The sequence below is a fragment of the Pleurodeles waltl genome, chromosome 6 (assembly GCF_031143425.1).
Source record: "Pleurodeles waltl isolate 20211129_DDA chromosome 6, aPleWal1.hap1.20221129, whole genome shotgun sequence".
Lineage (NCBI taxonomy): Eukaryota > Metazoa > Chordata > Amphibia > Caudata > Salamandridae > Pleurodeles > Pleurodeles waltl.
This window is the reverse complement of record NC_090445.1, coordinates 385,551,263-385,566,629: the sequence shown is the minus strand read 5'-3', so window position 1 is coordinate 385,566,629 and position 15,367 is coordinate 385,551,263. Positions and strand designations below refer to the sequence as shown.

General features: G+C 40.0%; 6 non-coding genes across 6 annotated transcripts; all 6 read left to right on the top strand.

Moving 5' to 3' along the window:
* Positions 1 to 52: 52 nt before the first annotated feature.
* TRNAI-UAU (transfer RNA isoleucine (anticodon UAU)) lies at positions 53 to 147 on the top strand. Its single transcript has 2 exons — positions 53 to 90; positions 112 to 147. It is a non-coding gene; the product is annotated as a tRNA-Ile (tRNA).
* Positions 148 to 2,444: 2,297 nt separating this feature from the next.
* Positions 2,445 to 2,539, top strand: TRNAI-UAU (transfer RNA isoleucine (anticodon UAU)). The gene is made up of 2 exons: positions 2,445 to 2,482; positions 2,504 to 2,539. It is a non-coding gene; the product is annotated as a tRNA-Ile (tRNA).
* Positions 2,540 to 4,847: 2,308 nt separating this feature from the next.
* Positions 4,848 to 4,942, top strand: TRNAI-UAU (transfer RNA isoleucine (anticodon UAU)). Its single transcript has 2 exons — positions 4,848 to 4,885; positions 4,907 to 4,942. It is a non-coding gene; the product is annotated as a tRNA-Ile (tRNA).
* A 4,712-nt stretch (positions 4,943 to 9,654) lies between these two features.
* Positions 9,655 to 9,749, top strand: TRNAI-UAU (transfer RNA isoleucine (anticodon UAU)). The gene is made up of 2 exons: positions 9,655 to 9,692; positions 9,714 to 9,749. It is a non-coding gene; the product is annotated as a tRNA-Ile (tRNA).
* A 2,297-nt stretch (positions 9,750 to 12,046) lies between these two features.
* On the top strand, positions 12,047 to 12,141 carry TRNAI-UAU (transfer RNA isoleucine (anticodon UAU)). The gene is made up of 2 exons: positions 12,047 to 12,084; positions 12,106 to 12,141. It is a non-coding gene; the product is annotated as a tRNA-Ile (tRNA).
* A 2,308-nt stretch (positions 12,142 to 14,449) lies between these two features.
* TRNAI-UAU (transfer RNA isoleucine (anticodon UAU)) lies at positions 14,450 to 14,544 on the top strand. Its single transcript has 2 exons — positions 14,450 to 14,487; positions 14,509 to 14,544. It is a non-coding gene; the product is annotated as a tRNA-Ile (tRNA).
* The last annotated feature ends 823 nt before the right edge of the window (positions 14,545 to 15,367 follow it).

Below are 15,367 nucleotides of genomic sequence, written 5' to 3'. Positions count from 1 at the left end.
GTCTACTAAGTCACCTCTAGGTGGCGCAGTTGGACTCATGGTGTATGTGTGAGCTCCAGTGGCGCAATCGGTTAGCGCGCGGTACTTATACAGCAGTACTTGCACTGAGCCATGCCGAGGTTGTGAGTTCGAGCCTCACCTGGAGCAACTGCATTAACTTTTTTAAATCATTTCAATGAAAGGAAAAATTAAACTCAGATTAAAGATGGCGCTTGCTAAAGATTATTTACTTCTATTCAGAATCTTCCTGTCTAACTCCTCCGGGTCCCTAGGATCACATCACCTTCGGGACGATTCGTTTCACTGCATTATGATGTGCTGACTTGTGAACTATGCATTCACATCAGTGTATTCAAAAATAAATTTGCTAAATAACAAGAATAATAAAAACAGTATAGTCGCATGAATAGCCATAAATTGAAGTGCTGCTAAAAATGTTGATCAACCAAATTGAATAAAATATAACTCATATAAATGGCAAAAGGATAGCATCATCACACAAAGGCCTTAGCCAAATATGCTATTCCTCTAAAGTAGATTGTACCTCTTGTGTGCTGTGATTGTTCCTCCAATACAAAATTCATTTTTAATTTGTCTGCAATTTTGAAAAATAATGCCTGCTAGAAGTCAACTTTTTAAAATGATTTCATTCATGACACGTATTTCTCTAACCTGTGATTGTGGTCCCTGCTCAATTTCTCTTTTCCTCATCCCCATCCTGATTCTACTTCTTGAGACACCAGGTTCACTTATTTATCCATCCCAACCAATCAAGGTCACCAAATCTATCAAACAAGTCTGCCTGCATTCACTTTCACTTTAAGTACAAGATAAGTTGTATCATTTGAACAGAGAGCATGAGAAAAGGAAGTTTATGGTGAGTGGTGGCTGGGGTTTTGAGGATTCACCTCATTTTCCTGAGAGCCGAGGTATCTGGGAGCTATAGTGTTTTGAGAGGAAAGAAATTAAAATCTCCAAGGTGCCACTGCTCGAGCCCTATAACGCTCGTTATGTGGAAGCAGATTGAGCAGAAAGAGAGGTCAGATACTCGCTCAACCTTTCCAAGGGACGGTAAACATTGAGTTATTATCTGGTTTTGCCTTGCAGGGTGAGAACAGCGTTTGTCAGGCAATCGGAAGGGGAGACGAATGAGTCGTAGTTCTCTGGTATTATTCAAGTCTTCTTGTTAAGATAAAAGCAGAAAAGGGAACGTTGACAATAAGCAAGCTTAAAACGAGGTGTGATTCCTAGGTGAAATAACTTGAAAAGAGTTAAGATTTAAAAGATAAACAGAAGACCCTGATGAGGATTGAACTCGTGTCCCCTGGTTCCAAAAAATTAGTGCTTTGCCACTGAGCTACAAAGCCAGACGGTTTCCGATCTCAGAGTGCCATATGTAGTCTTAAGGCAGAATGTGGCCAGCTGTGACTTTCAGAGTATGAGTGGAAGCCTATGTACTTATGAATGTCAACATATAGGCACAAATTAAACTACATTCTTAAGGCACTTTTCTTGGAAGGTGGCAAAACTCTATATTCTTAGGAGAATATTAAAGTACTCACATTACTCAGGATATGGATATCAGTAGTTAGTATCTCTGCAATCTGAGACATTTACAGGAAACTGCTCATCAGAAGGGATATGTCAGTGCAGGGCAGACATAAATAAATGGCTCTTCAAACAGCTGACACTTTAGTAGTAAGAGCTGCTTTCTATTCCTTCCAGATATCCAAACTAAGTAGAAGGCCATGCTTGAAGGAAAGACATTCTTCTGGGCTCTCCATGAAAGACTAACTTTCTAATAAACACAACACCCTCTATTTTATTTAATGTATTTGCTACAATGGATTAGCCAGATGGGATCATCTAACGATTTCTGGATGTGTCTCGAAAGAGAGCGTAATTATACTGGGAGCAGTGCTGACCTTCAAAAACCAACATGATCGGACTTTGACGATGGTGGGATTTGTATCCACACATGCAGAGCACACTGTATGGGCAGTCCGCCACCTTAACCACTCACCCACTTCATCCACCCTGTAACATGATTTAAAGCATTTGTACACACGAGGTACTCTGTTGACACTAGTCTGTAGCTAAAATGAAAACAGTTGAAGTAAGATATCCAACTACCCACCTTCCCCCAACTTGGGTCCAACATATCATTTTCTGGCTAAATTCCTCCTTTGTGCTTATGAGACATAACAATTAGATTCCCCTAGACTTTGTCGGAACTGACGAGATATAATTGAATGTGGTTTTCAAAAGACTGAATTTTATGTTACAGGACAATTATAGAATCTTTTCCGGTTCCACTGTAATTGTAGTAATCAGGGTAACATGTTTGCATGTGAGCTGATCTTGCATACGGTATGTTGATGACGATCCTGTCGTCTATTAAGTCACCTCTAGGTCACGCAGTTGGACTCATGATGTATGTGTGAGCTCCAGTGGCGCAATCGATTAGCGCGCGGTACTTATACAGCAATACTTGCACTGAGCCATGCCGAGGTTGTGAGTTCGAGCCTCACCTCGAGCAACTGCATTATCTTTTTTAAATCATTACACTGAAAGGAAAAATTAAACTCAGATTAAAGATGGCGCTTGCTAAAGATTATTCACTTCTATTCAGAATCTTCCTGTCTGACTCCTCCGGGTCCCTAGGATCACATCGCCTTCGGGACGATTCGTTTCACTGCATTATGATGTGCTGACTTGTGAACTATGCATTCACATCAGTGTATTCAAAAAGAAATTTGCTAAATAACAAGAATAATAAAAACAGTATAGTCGCATGAATAGCCATAAATTGAAGAGCTGCAAAAAATGTTGATCAACCAAATTGAATAAAATATTACTCATATAAATGGCAAAAGGATAGCATCATCACACAAAGGCCTTAGCCAAATATGCTATTCCTCTAAAGTAGATTGTACCTCTTGTGTGCTGTGATTGTTCCTCCAATACAAAATTCATTTTTAATTTGTCTGCAATTTTGAAAAATAATGCCTGCTAGAAGTCAACTTTTTAAAATGATTTCATTCATGACACGTATTTCTCTAACCTGTGATTGTGGTCCATGCTCAATTTCTCTTTTCCTCATCCCCATCCTGATTCTACTTCTTGAGACACCAGGTTCACTTCTTTATCCACCCCAACCAATCAAGGTCACCAAATCTATCAAACAAGTCTGCCTGCATTCACTTTCACTTTAAGTACAAGATAAGTTGTATCATTTGAACAGAGAGCATGAGAAAAGGAAGTTTATGGTGAGTGGTGGCTGGGGTTTTGAGGATTCACCTCATTTTCCTGAGAGCCGAGGTATCTGGGAGCTATAGTGTTTTGAGAGGAAAGAAATTAAAATCTCCAAGGTGCCACTGCTCGAGCCCTATAACGCTCGTTATGTGGAAGCAGATTGAGCAGAAAGAGAGGTCAGATACTCGCTCAACCTTTCCAAGGGACGGTAAACATTGAGTTATTATCTGGTTTTGCCTAGCAGGGTGAGAACAGCGTTTGTCAGGCGTTTGTCAGGCAATGGAAGGGGAGACGAATGAGTCGTAGTTCTCTGGTATTATTCAAGTCTTCTTGCTAAGATAAAAGCAGAAAAGGGAACGTTGACAATAAGCAAGCTCAAAACGAGGTGTGATTCCTAGGTGAAATAACTTGAAAAGAGTTAAGATTTAAAAGATAAACAGAAGATCCTGATGAGGATTGAACTCGTGTCCCCTGGTTCCAAAAAATCCGTGCTTTGCCACCGAGCTACAAAGCCGGAGGTTTTCCATATCTCAGAGTGCCATATGTAGTCTTAAGGCAGAATGTGGCCAGCTGTGAGTTTCAGAGTATGAGTGGAAACCTATGTACTTATGAATGTCAACATATAGGCACACATTAAACTACATTCTTAAGGCACTTTTCGTGGAAGGTGGCAAAACTCTATATTCTTAGGAGAATATTAAAGTACTCACATTACTCAGGATATGGATATCAGTAGTTAGTATCTCTGCAATCTGAGACATTTACAGGAAACTACTCATCAGAAGGGATATGTCAGTGCAGGGCAGACATAAATAAATGGCTCTTCAAACAGCTGACACTTTAGTAGTAAGAGCTGCTTTCTATTCCTTCCAGATATCCAAACTAAGTAGAAGGCCATGCTTGAAGGAAAGACATTCTTCTGGGCTCTCCATGAAAGACTAACTTTCTAATAAACACAACACCCTCTATTTTATTTAATGTATTTGCTACAATGGATTAGCCAGATGGGATCATCTAACGATTTCTGGATGTGTCTCGAAAGAGAGCGTAATTATACTGGGAGCAGTGCTGACCTTCAAAAACCAACATGATCGGACTTTGACGATGGTGGGATTTGTATCCACACATGCAGAGCACACTGTATGGGCAGTCCGCCACCTTAACCACTCACCCACTTCATCCACCCTGGAACAGGATTTAAAGCATTTGTACACACGAGGTACTCTGTTGACACTAATCTGTAGCTAAAATGAAAACAGTTGAAGTAAGATATCCAACTACCCACCTTCCCCCAACTTGGGTCCAACATATCATTTTCTGGCTAAATTCCTACTTTGTGCTTATGAGACATAACAATTAGATTCCCCTAGACTTTGTCGGAACTGACGAGATATAATTGAATGTGGTTTTCAAAAGACTGAATTTTATGCTACAGGACAATTATAGAATCTTTTCCGGTTCCACTGTAATTGTAGTAATCAGGGTAACATGTTTGCATGTGAGCTGATCTTGCATACGGTATGTTGATGACGATCCTGTCGTCTACTAAGTCACCTCTAGGTGGCGCAGTTGGACTCATGGTGTATGTGTGAGCTCCAGTGGCGCAATCGGTTAGCGCGCGGTACTTATACAGCAGTACTTGCACTGAGCCATGCCGAGGTTGTGAGTTTGAGCCTCACCTGGAGCAACTGCATTATCTTTTTTAAATCATTTCAATGAAAGGAAAAATTAAACTCAGATTAAAGATGGCGCTTGCTAAAGATTATTTACTTCTATTCAGAATCTTCCTGTCTAACTCCTCCGGGTCCCTAGGATCACATCGCCTTCGGGACGATTCGTTTCACTGCATTATGATGTGCTGACTTGTGAACTATGCATTCACATCAGTGTATTCAAAAAGAAATTTGCTAAATAACAAGAATAATAAAAACAGTATAGTCGCATGAATAGCCATAAATTGAAGAGCTGCAAAAAATGTTGATCAACCAAATTGAATAAAATATAACTCATATAAATGGCAAAAGGATAGCATCATCACACAAAGGCCTTAGCCAAATATGCTATTCCTCTAAAGTAGATTGTACCTCTTGTGTGCTGTGATTGTTCCTCCAATACAAAATTCATTTTTAATTTGTCTGCAATTTTGAAAAATAATGCCTGCTAGAAGTCAACTTTTTAAAATGATTTCATTCATGACACGTATTTCTCTAACCTGTGATTGTGGTCCATGCTCAATTTCTCTTTTCCTCATCCCCATCCTGATTCTACTTCTTGAGACACCAGGTTCACTTCTTTATCCACCCCAACCAATCAAGGTCACCAAATCTATCAAACAAGTCTGCCTGCATTCACTTTCACTTAAAGTACAAGATAAGTTGTATCATTTGAACAGAGAGCATGAGAAAAGGAAGTTTATGGTGAGTGGTGGCTGGGGTTTTGAGGATTCACCTCATTTTCCTGAGAGCCGAGGTATCTGGGAGCTATAGTGTTTTGAGAGGAAAGAAATTAAAATCTCCAAGGTGCCACTGCTCGAGCCCTATAACGCTCGTTATGTGGAAGCAGATTGAGCAGAAAGAGAGGTCAGATACTCGCTCAACCTTTCCAAGGGACGGTAAACATTGAGTTATTATCTGGTTTTGCCTAGCAGGGTGAGAACAGCGTTTGTCAGGCGTTTGTCAGGCAATCGGAAGGGGAGACGAATGAGTCGTAGTTCTCTGGTATTATTCAAGTCTTCTTGCTAAGATAAAAGCAGAAAAGGGAACGTTGACAATAAGCAAGCTTAAAACGAGGTGTGGTTCCTAGGTGAAATAACTTGAAAAGAGTTAAGATTTAAAAGATAAACAGAAGATCCTGATGAGGATTGAACTCGTGTCCCCTGGTTCCAAAAAATTAGTGCTTTGCCACTGAGCTACAAAGCCGGAGGATTTCCATACCTCAGAGTGCCATATGTAGTCTTAAGGCAGAATGTGGCCAGCTGTGAGTTTCAGAGTATGAGTGGAAACCTATGTACTTATGAATGTCAACATATAGGCACACATTAAACTACATTCTTAAGGCACTTTTCGTGGAAGGTGGCAAAACTCTATATTCTTAGGAGAATATTAAAGAACTCACATTACTCAGGATACGGATATCAGTAGTTAGTATCTCTGCAATCTGAGACATTTACAGGAAACTACTCATCAGAAGGGATATGTCAGTGCAGGGCAGACATAAATAAATGGCTCTTCAAACAGCTGACACTTTAGTAGTAAGAGCTGCTTTCTATTCCTTCCAGATATCCAAACTAAGAAGAAGGCCATGCTTGAAGGAAAGACATTCTTCTGGGCTCTCCATGAAAGACTAACTTTCTAATAAACACAACACCCTCTATTTTATTTAATGTATTTGCTACAATGGATTAGCCAGATGGGATCATCTAACGATTTCTGGATGTGTCTCGAAAGAGAGCGTAATTATACTGGGAGCAGTGCTGACCTTCAAAAACCAACATGATCGGACTTTGACGATGGTGGGATTTGTATCCACACATGCAGAGCACACTGTATGGGCAGTCCGCCACCTTAACCACTCACCCACTTCATCCACCCTGTAACAGGATTTAAAGCATTTGTAAACATGAGGTACTCTGTTGACACTAGTCTGTAGCTAAAATTAAAACAGTTGAAGTAAGATATCCAACTACCCACCTTCCCCCAACTTGGGTCCAACATATCATTTTCTGGCTAAATTCCTCCTTTGTGCTTATGAGACATAACAATTAGATTCCTCTAGACTTTGTCGGAACTGACGAGATATAATTGAATGTGGTTTTCAAAAGACTGAATTTTATGTTACAGGACAATTATAGAATCTTTTCCGGTTCCACTGTAATTGTAGTAATCAGGGTAACATGTTTGCATGTGAGCTGATCTTGCATACGGTATGTTGATGACGATCCTGTCGTCTACTAAGTCACCTCTAGGTGGCGCAGTTGGACTCATGGTGTATGTGTGAGCTCCAGTGGCGCAATCGATTAGCGCGCGGTACTTATACAGCAATACTTGCACTGAGCCATGCCGAGGTTGTGAGTTCGAGCCTTACCTCGAGCAACTGCATTATCTTTTTTAAATCATTACACTGAAAGGAAAAATTAAACTCAGATTAAAGATGGCGCTTGCTAAAGATTATTCACTTCTATTCAGAATCTTCCTGTCTGACTCCTCCGGGTCCCTAGGATCACATCACCTTCGGGACGATTCGTTTCACTGCATTATGATGTGCTGACTTGTGAACTATGCATTCACATCAGTGTATTCAAAAAGAAATTTGCTAAATAACAAGAATAATAAAAACAGTATAGTCGCATGAATAGCCATAAATTGAAGAGCTGCAAAAAATGTTGATCAACCAAATTGAATAAAATATAACTCATATAAATGGCAAAAGGATAGCATCATCACACAAAGGCCTTAGCCAAATATGCTATTCCTCTAAAGTAGATTGTACCTCTTGTGTGCTGTGATTGTTCCTCCAATACTAAATTCATTTTTAATTTGTCTGCAATTTTGAAAAATAATGCCTGCTAGAAGTCAACTTTTTAAAATGATTTCATTCATGACACGTATTTCTCTAACCTGTGATTGTGGTCCATGCTCAATTTCTCTTTTCCTCATCCCCATCCTGATTCTACTTCTTGAGACACCAGGTTCACTTCTTTATCCACCCCAACCAATCAAGGTCACCAAATCTATCAAACAAGTCTGCCTGCATTCACTTTCACTTTAAGTACAAGATAAGTTGTATCATTTGAACAGAGAGCATGAGAAAAGGAAGTTTATGGTGAGTGGTGGCTGGGGTTTTGAGGATTCACCTCATTTTCCTGAGAGCCGAGGTATCTGGGAGCTATAGTGTTTTGAGAGGAAAGAAATTAAAATCTCCAAGGTGCCACTGCTCGAGCCCTATAACGCTCGTTATGTGGAAGCAGATTGAGCAGAAAGAGAGGTCAGATACTCGCTCAACCTTTCCAAGGGACGGTAAACATTGAGTTATTATCTGGTTTTGCCTAGCAGGGTGAGAACAGCGTTTGTCAGGCGTTTGTCAGGCAATCGGAAGGGGAGACGAATGAGTCGTAGTTCTCTGGTATTATTCAAGTCTTCTTGCTAAGATAAAAGTAGAAAAGGGAACGTTGACAATAAGCAAGCTTAAAACGAGGTGTGATTCCTAGGTGAAATAACTTGAAAAGAGTTAAGATTTAAAAGATAAACAGAAGACCCTGATGAGGATTGAACTCGTGTCCCCTGGTTCCAAAAAATTAGTGCTTTGCCACTGAGCTACAAAGCCAGACGGTTTCCGATCTCAGAGTGCCATATGTAGTCTTAAGGCAGAATGTGGCCAGCTGTGACTTTCAGAGTATGAGTGGAAGCCTATGTACTTATGAATGTCAACATATAGGCACAAATTAAACTACATTCTTAAGGCACTTTTCTTGGAAGGTGGCAAAACTCTATATTCTTAGGAGAATATTAAAGTACTCACATTACTCAGGATATGGATATCAGTAGTTAGTATCTCTGCAATCTGAGACATTTACAGGAAACTGCTCATCAGAAGGGATATGTCAGTGCAGGGCAGACATAAATAAATGGCTCTTCAAACAGCTGACACTTTAGTAGTAAGAGCTGCTTTCTATTCCTTCCAGATATCCAAACTAAGTAGAAGGCCATGCTTGAAGGAAAGACATTCTTCTGGGCTCTCCATGAAAGACTAACTTTCTAATAAACTCAAAACCCTCTATTTTATTTAATGTATTTGCTACAATGGATTAGCCAGATGGGATCATCTAACGATTTCTGGAGGTGTCTCGAAAGAGAGCGTAATTATACTGGGAGCAGTGCTGACCTTCAAAAACCAACATGATCGGACTTTGACGATGGTGGGATTTGTATCCACACATGCAGAGCACACTGTATGGGCAGTCCGCCACCTTAACCACTCACCCACTTCATCCACCCTGTAACATGATTTAAAGCATTTGTACACACGAGGTACTCTGTTGACACTAGTCTGTAGCTAAAATGAAAACAGTTGAAGTAAGATATCCAACTACCCACCTTCCCCCAACTTGGGTCCAACATATCATTTTCTGGCTAAATTCCTCCTTTGTGCTTATGAGACATAACAATTAGATTCCCCTAGACTTTGTCGGAACTGACAAGATATAATTGAATGTGGTTTTCAAAAGACTGAATTTTATGTTACAGGACAATTATAGAATCTTTTCCGGTTCCACTGTAATTGTAGTAATCAGGGTAACATGTTTGCATGTGAGCTGATCTTGCATACGGTATGTTGATGACGATCCTGTCGTCTACTAAGTCACCTCTAGGTGGCGCAGTTGGACTCATGGTGTATGTGTGAGCTCCAGTGGCGCAATCGGTTAGCGCGCGGTACTTATACAGCAGTACTTGCACTGAGCCATGCCGAGGTTGTGAGTTCGAGCCTCACCTGGAGCAACTGCATTAACTTTTTTAAATCATTTCAATGAAAGGAAAAATTAAACTCAGATTAAAGATGGCGCTTGCAAAAGATTATTCACTTCTATTCAGAATCTTCCTGTCTAACTCCTCCGGGTCCCTAGGATCACATCACCTTCGGGACGATTCGTTTCACTGCATTATGATGTGCTGACTTGTGAACTATGCATTCACATCAGTGTATTCAAAAAGAAATTTGCTAAATAACAAGAATAATAAAAACAGTATAGTCGCATGAATAGCCATAAATTGAAGAGCTGCAAAAAATGTTGATCAACCAAATTGAATAAAATATAACTCATATAAATGGCAAAAGGATAGCATCATCACACAAAGGCCTTAGCCAAATATGCTATTCCTCTAAAGTAGATTGTACCTCTTGTGTGCTGTGATTGTTCCTCCAATACAAAATTCATTTTTAATTTGTCTGCAATTTTGAAAAATAATGCCTGCTAGAAGTCAACTTTTTAAAATGATTTCATTCATGACACGTATTTCTCTAACCTGTGATTGTGGTCCCTGCTCAATTTCTCTTTTCCTCATCCCCATCCTGATTCTACTTCTTGAGACACCAGGTTCACTTCTTTATCCATCCCAACCAATCAAGGTCACCAAATCTATCAAACAAGTCTGCCTGCATTCACTTTCACTTTAAGTACAAGATAAGTTGTATCATTTGAACAGAGAGCATGAGAAAAGGAAGTTTATGGTGAGTGGTGGCTGGGGTTTTGAGGATTCACCTCATTTTCCTGAGAGCCGAGGTATCTGGGAGCTATAGTGTTTTGAGAGGAAAGAAATTAAAATCTCCAAGGTGCCACTGCTCGAGCCCTATAACGCTCGTTATGTGGAAGCAGATTGAGCAGAAAGAGAGGTCAGATACTCGCTCAACCTTTCCAAGGGACGGTAAACATTGAGTTATTATCTGGTTTTGCCTTGCAGGGTGAGAACAGCGTTTGTCAGGCAATCGGAAGGGGAGACGAATGAGTCGTAGTTCTCTGGTATTATTCAAGTCTTCTTGTTAAGATAAAAGCAGAAAAGGGAACGTTGACAATAAGCAAGCTTAAAACGAGGTGTGATTCCTAGGTGAAATAACTTGAAAAGAGTTAAGATTTAAAAGATAAACAGAAGACCCTGATGAGGATTGAACTCGTGTCCCCTGGTTCCAAAAAATTAGTGCTTTGCCACTGAGCTACAAAGCCAGACGGTTTCCGATCTCAGAGTGCCATATGTAGTCTTAAGGCAGAATGTGGCCAGCTGTGACTTTCAGAGTATGAGTGGAAGCCTATGTACTTATGAATGTCAACATATAGGCACAAATTAAACTACATTCTTAAGGCACTTTTCTTGGAAGGTGGCAAAACTCTATATTCTTAGGAGAATATTAAAGTACTCACATTACTCAGGATATGGATATCAGTAGTTAGTATCTCTGCAATCTGAGACATTTACAGGAAACTGCTCATCAGAAGGGATATGTCAGTGCAGGGCAGACATAAATAAATGGCTCTTCAAACAGCTGACACTTTAGAAGTAAGAGCTGCTTTCTATTCCTTCCAGATATCCAAACTAAGTAGAAGGCCATGCTTGAAGGAAAGACATTCTTCTGGGCTCTCCATGAAAGACTAACTTTCTAATAAACACAACACCCTCTATTTTATTTAATGTATTTGCTACAATGGATTAGCCAGATGGGATCATCTAACGATTTCTGGATGTGTCTCGAAAGAGAGCGTAATTATACTGGGAGCAGTGCTGACCTTCAAAAACCAACATGATCGGACTTTGACGATGGTGGGATTTGTATCCACACATGCAGAGCACACTGTATGGGCAGTCCGCCACCTTAACCACTCACCCACTTCATCCACCCTGTAACATGATTTAAAGCATTTGTACACACGAGGTACTCTGTTGACACTAGTCTGTAGCTAAAATGAAAACAGTTGAAGTAAGATATCCAACTACCCACCTTCCCCCAACTTGGGTCCAACATATCATTTTCTGGCTAAATTCCTCCTTTGTGCTTATGAGACATAACAATTAGATTCCCCTAGACTTTGTCGGAACTGACGAGATATAATTGAATGTGGTTTTCAAAAGACTGAATTTTATGTTACAGGACAATTATAGAATCTTTTCCGGTTCCACTGTAATTGTAGTAATCAGGGTAACATGTTTGCATGTGAGCTGATCTTGCATACGGTATGTTGATGACGATCCTGTCGTCTATTAAGTCACCTCTAGGTCACGCAGTTGGACTCATGGTGTATGTGTGAGCTCCAGTGGCGCAATCGATTAGCGCGCGGTACTTATACAGCAATACTTGCACTGAGCCATGCCGAGGTTGTGAGTTCGAGCCTCACCTCGAGCAACAGCATTATCTTTTTTAAATCATTACACTGAAAGGAAAAATTAAACTCAGATTAAAGATGGCGCTTGCTAAAGATTATTCACTTCTATTCAGAATCTTCCTGTCTGACTCCTCCGGGTCCCTAGGATCACATCGCCTTCGGGACGATTCGTTTCACTGCATTATGATGTGCTGACTTGTGAACTATGCATTCACATCAGTGTATTCAAAAAGAAATTTGCTAAATAACAAGAATAATAAAAACAGTATAGTCGCATGAATAGCCATAAATTGAAGAGCTGCAAAAAATGTTGATCAACCAAATTGAATAAAATATAACTCATATAAATGGCAAAAGGATAGCATCATCACACAAAGGCCTTAGCCAAATATGCTATTCCTCTAAAGTAGATTGTACCTCTTGTGTGCTGTGATTGTTCCTCCAATACAAAATTCATTTTTAATTTGTCTGCAATTTTGAAAAATAATGCCTGCTAGAAGTCAACTTTTTAAAATGATTTCATTCATGACACGTATTTCTCTAACCTGTGATTGTGGTCCATGCTCAATTTCTCTTTTCCTCATCCCCATCCTGATTCTACTTCTTGAGACACCAGGTTCACTTCTTTATCCACCCCAACCAATCAAGGTCACCAAATCTATCAAACAAGTCTGCCTGCATTCACTTTCACTTTAAGTACAAGATAAGTTGTATCATTTGAACAGAGAGCATGAGAAAAGGAAGTTTATGGTGAGTGGTGGCTGGGGTTTTGAGGATTCACCTCATTTTCCTGAGAGCCGAGGTATCTGGGAGCTATAGTGTTTTGAGAGGAAAGAAATTAAAATCTCCAAGGTGCCACTGCTCGAGCCCTATAACGCTCGTTATGTGGAAGCAGATTGAGCAGAAAGAGAGGTCAGATACTCGCTCAACCTTTCCAAGGGACGGTAAACATTGAGTTATTATCTGGTTTTGCCTAGCAGGGTGAGAACAGCGTTTGTCAGGCGTTTGTCAGGCAATGGAAGGGGAGACGAATGAGTCGTAGTTCTCTGGTATTATTCAAGTCTTCTTGCTAAGATAAAAGTAGAAAAGGGAACGTTGACAATAAGCAAGCTTAAAACGAGGTGTGATTCCTAGGTGAAATAACTTGAAAAGAGTTAAGATTTAAAAGATAAACAGAAGATCCTGATGAGGATTGAACTCGTGTCCCCTGGTTCCAAAAAATCCGTGCTTTGCCACTGAGCTACAAAGCCGGAGGATTTCCATATCTCAGAGTGCCATATGTAGTCTTAAGGCAGAATGTGGCCAGCTGTGAGTTTCAGAGTATGAGTGGAAACCTATGTACTTATGAATGTCAACATATAGGCACACATTAAACTACATTCTTAAGGCACTTTTCGTGGAAGGTGGCAAAACTCTATATTCTTAGGAGAATATTAAAGAACTCACATTACTCAGGATATGGATATCAGTAGTTAGTATCTCTGCAATCTGAGACATTTACAGGAAACTACTCATCAGAAGGGATATGTCAGTGCAGGGCAGACATAAATAAATGGCTCTTCAAACAGCTGACACTTTAGTAGTAAGAGCGGCTTTCTATTCCTTCCAGATATCCAAACTAAGTTGAAGGCCATGCTTGAAGGAAAGACATTCTTCTGGGCTCTCCATGAAAGACTAACTTTCTAATAAACACAACACCCTCTATTTTATTTAATGTATTTGCTACAATGGATTAGCCAGATGGGATCATCTAACGATTTTTGGATGTGTCTCGAAAGAGAGCGTAATTATACTGGGAGCAGTGCTGACCTTCAAAAACCAACATGATCGGACTTTGACGATGGAGGGATTTGTATCCACACATGCAGAGCACACTGTATGGGCAGTCCGCCACCTTAACCACTCACCCACTTCATCCACCCTGTAACAGGATTTAAAGCATTTGTACACATGAGGTACTCTGTTGACACTAGTCTGTAGCTAAAATGAAAACAGTTGAAGTAAGATATCCAACTACCCACCTTCCCCCAACTTGGGTCCAACATATCATTTTCTGGCTAAATTCCTCCTTTGTGCTTATGAGACATAACAATTAGATTCCCCTAGACTTTGTCGGAACTGACAAGATATAATTGAATGTGGTTTTCAAAAGACTGAATTTTATGTTACAGGACAATTATAGAATCTTTTCCGGTTCCACTGTAATTGTAGTAATCAGGGTAACATGTTTGCATGTGAGCTGATCTTGCATACGGTATGTTGATGACGATCCTGTCGTCTACTAAGTCACCTCTAGGTGGCGCAGTTGGACTCATGGTGTATGTGTGAGCTCCAGTGGCGCAATCGGTTAGCGCGCGGTACTTATACAGCAGTACTTGCACTGAGCCATGCCGAGGTTGTGAGTTCGAGCCTCACCTGGAGCAACTGCATTAACTTTTTTAAATCATTTCAATGAAAGGAAAAATTAAACTCAGATTAAAGATGGCGCTTGCTAAAGATTATTTACTTCTATTCAGAATCTTCCTGTCTAACTCCTCCGGGTCCCTAGGATCACATCACCTTCGGGACGATTCGTTTCACTGCATTATGATGTGCTGACTTGTGAACTATGCATTCACATCAGTGTATTCAAAAATAAATTTGCTAAATAACAAGAATAATAAAAACAGTATAGTCGCATGAATAGCCATAAATTGAAGTGCTGCAAAAAATGTTGATCAACCAAATTGAATAAAATATAACTCATATAAATGGCAAAAGGATAGCATCATCACACCAAGGCCTTAGCCAAATATGCTATTCCTCTAAAGTAGATTGTACCTCTTGTGTGCTGTGATTGTTCCTCCAATACAAAATTCATTTTTAATTTGTCTGCAATTTTGAAAAATAATGCCTGCTAGAAGTCAACTTTTTAAAATGATTTCATTCATGACACGTATTTCTCTAACCTGTGATTGTGGTCCCTGCTCAATTTCTCTTTTCCTCATCCCCATCCTGATTCTACTTCTTGAGACACCAGGTTCACTTCTTTATCCATCCCAACCAATCAAGGTCACCAAATCTATCAAACAAGTCTGCCTGCATTCACTTTCACTTTAAGTACAAGATAAGTTGTATCATTTGAACAGAGAGCATGAGAAAAGGAAGTTTATGGTGAGTGGTGGCTGGGGTTTTGAGGATTCACCTCATTTTCCTGAGAGCCGAGGTATCTGGGAGCTATAGTGTTTTGAGAGGAAAGAAATTAAA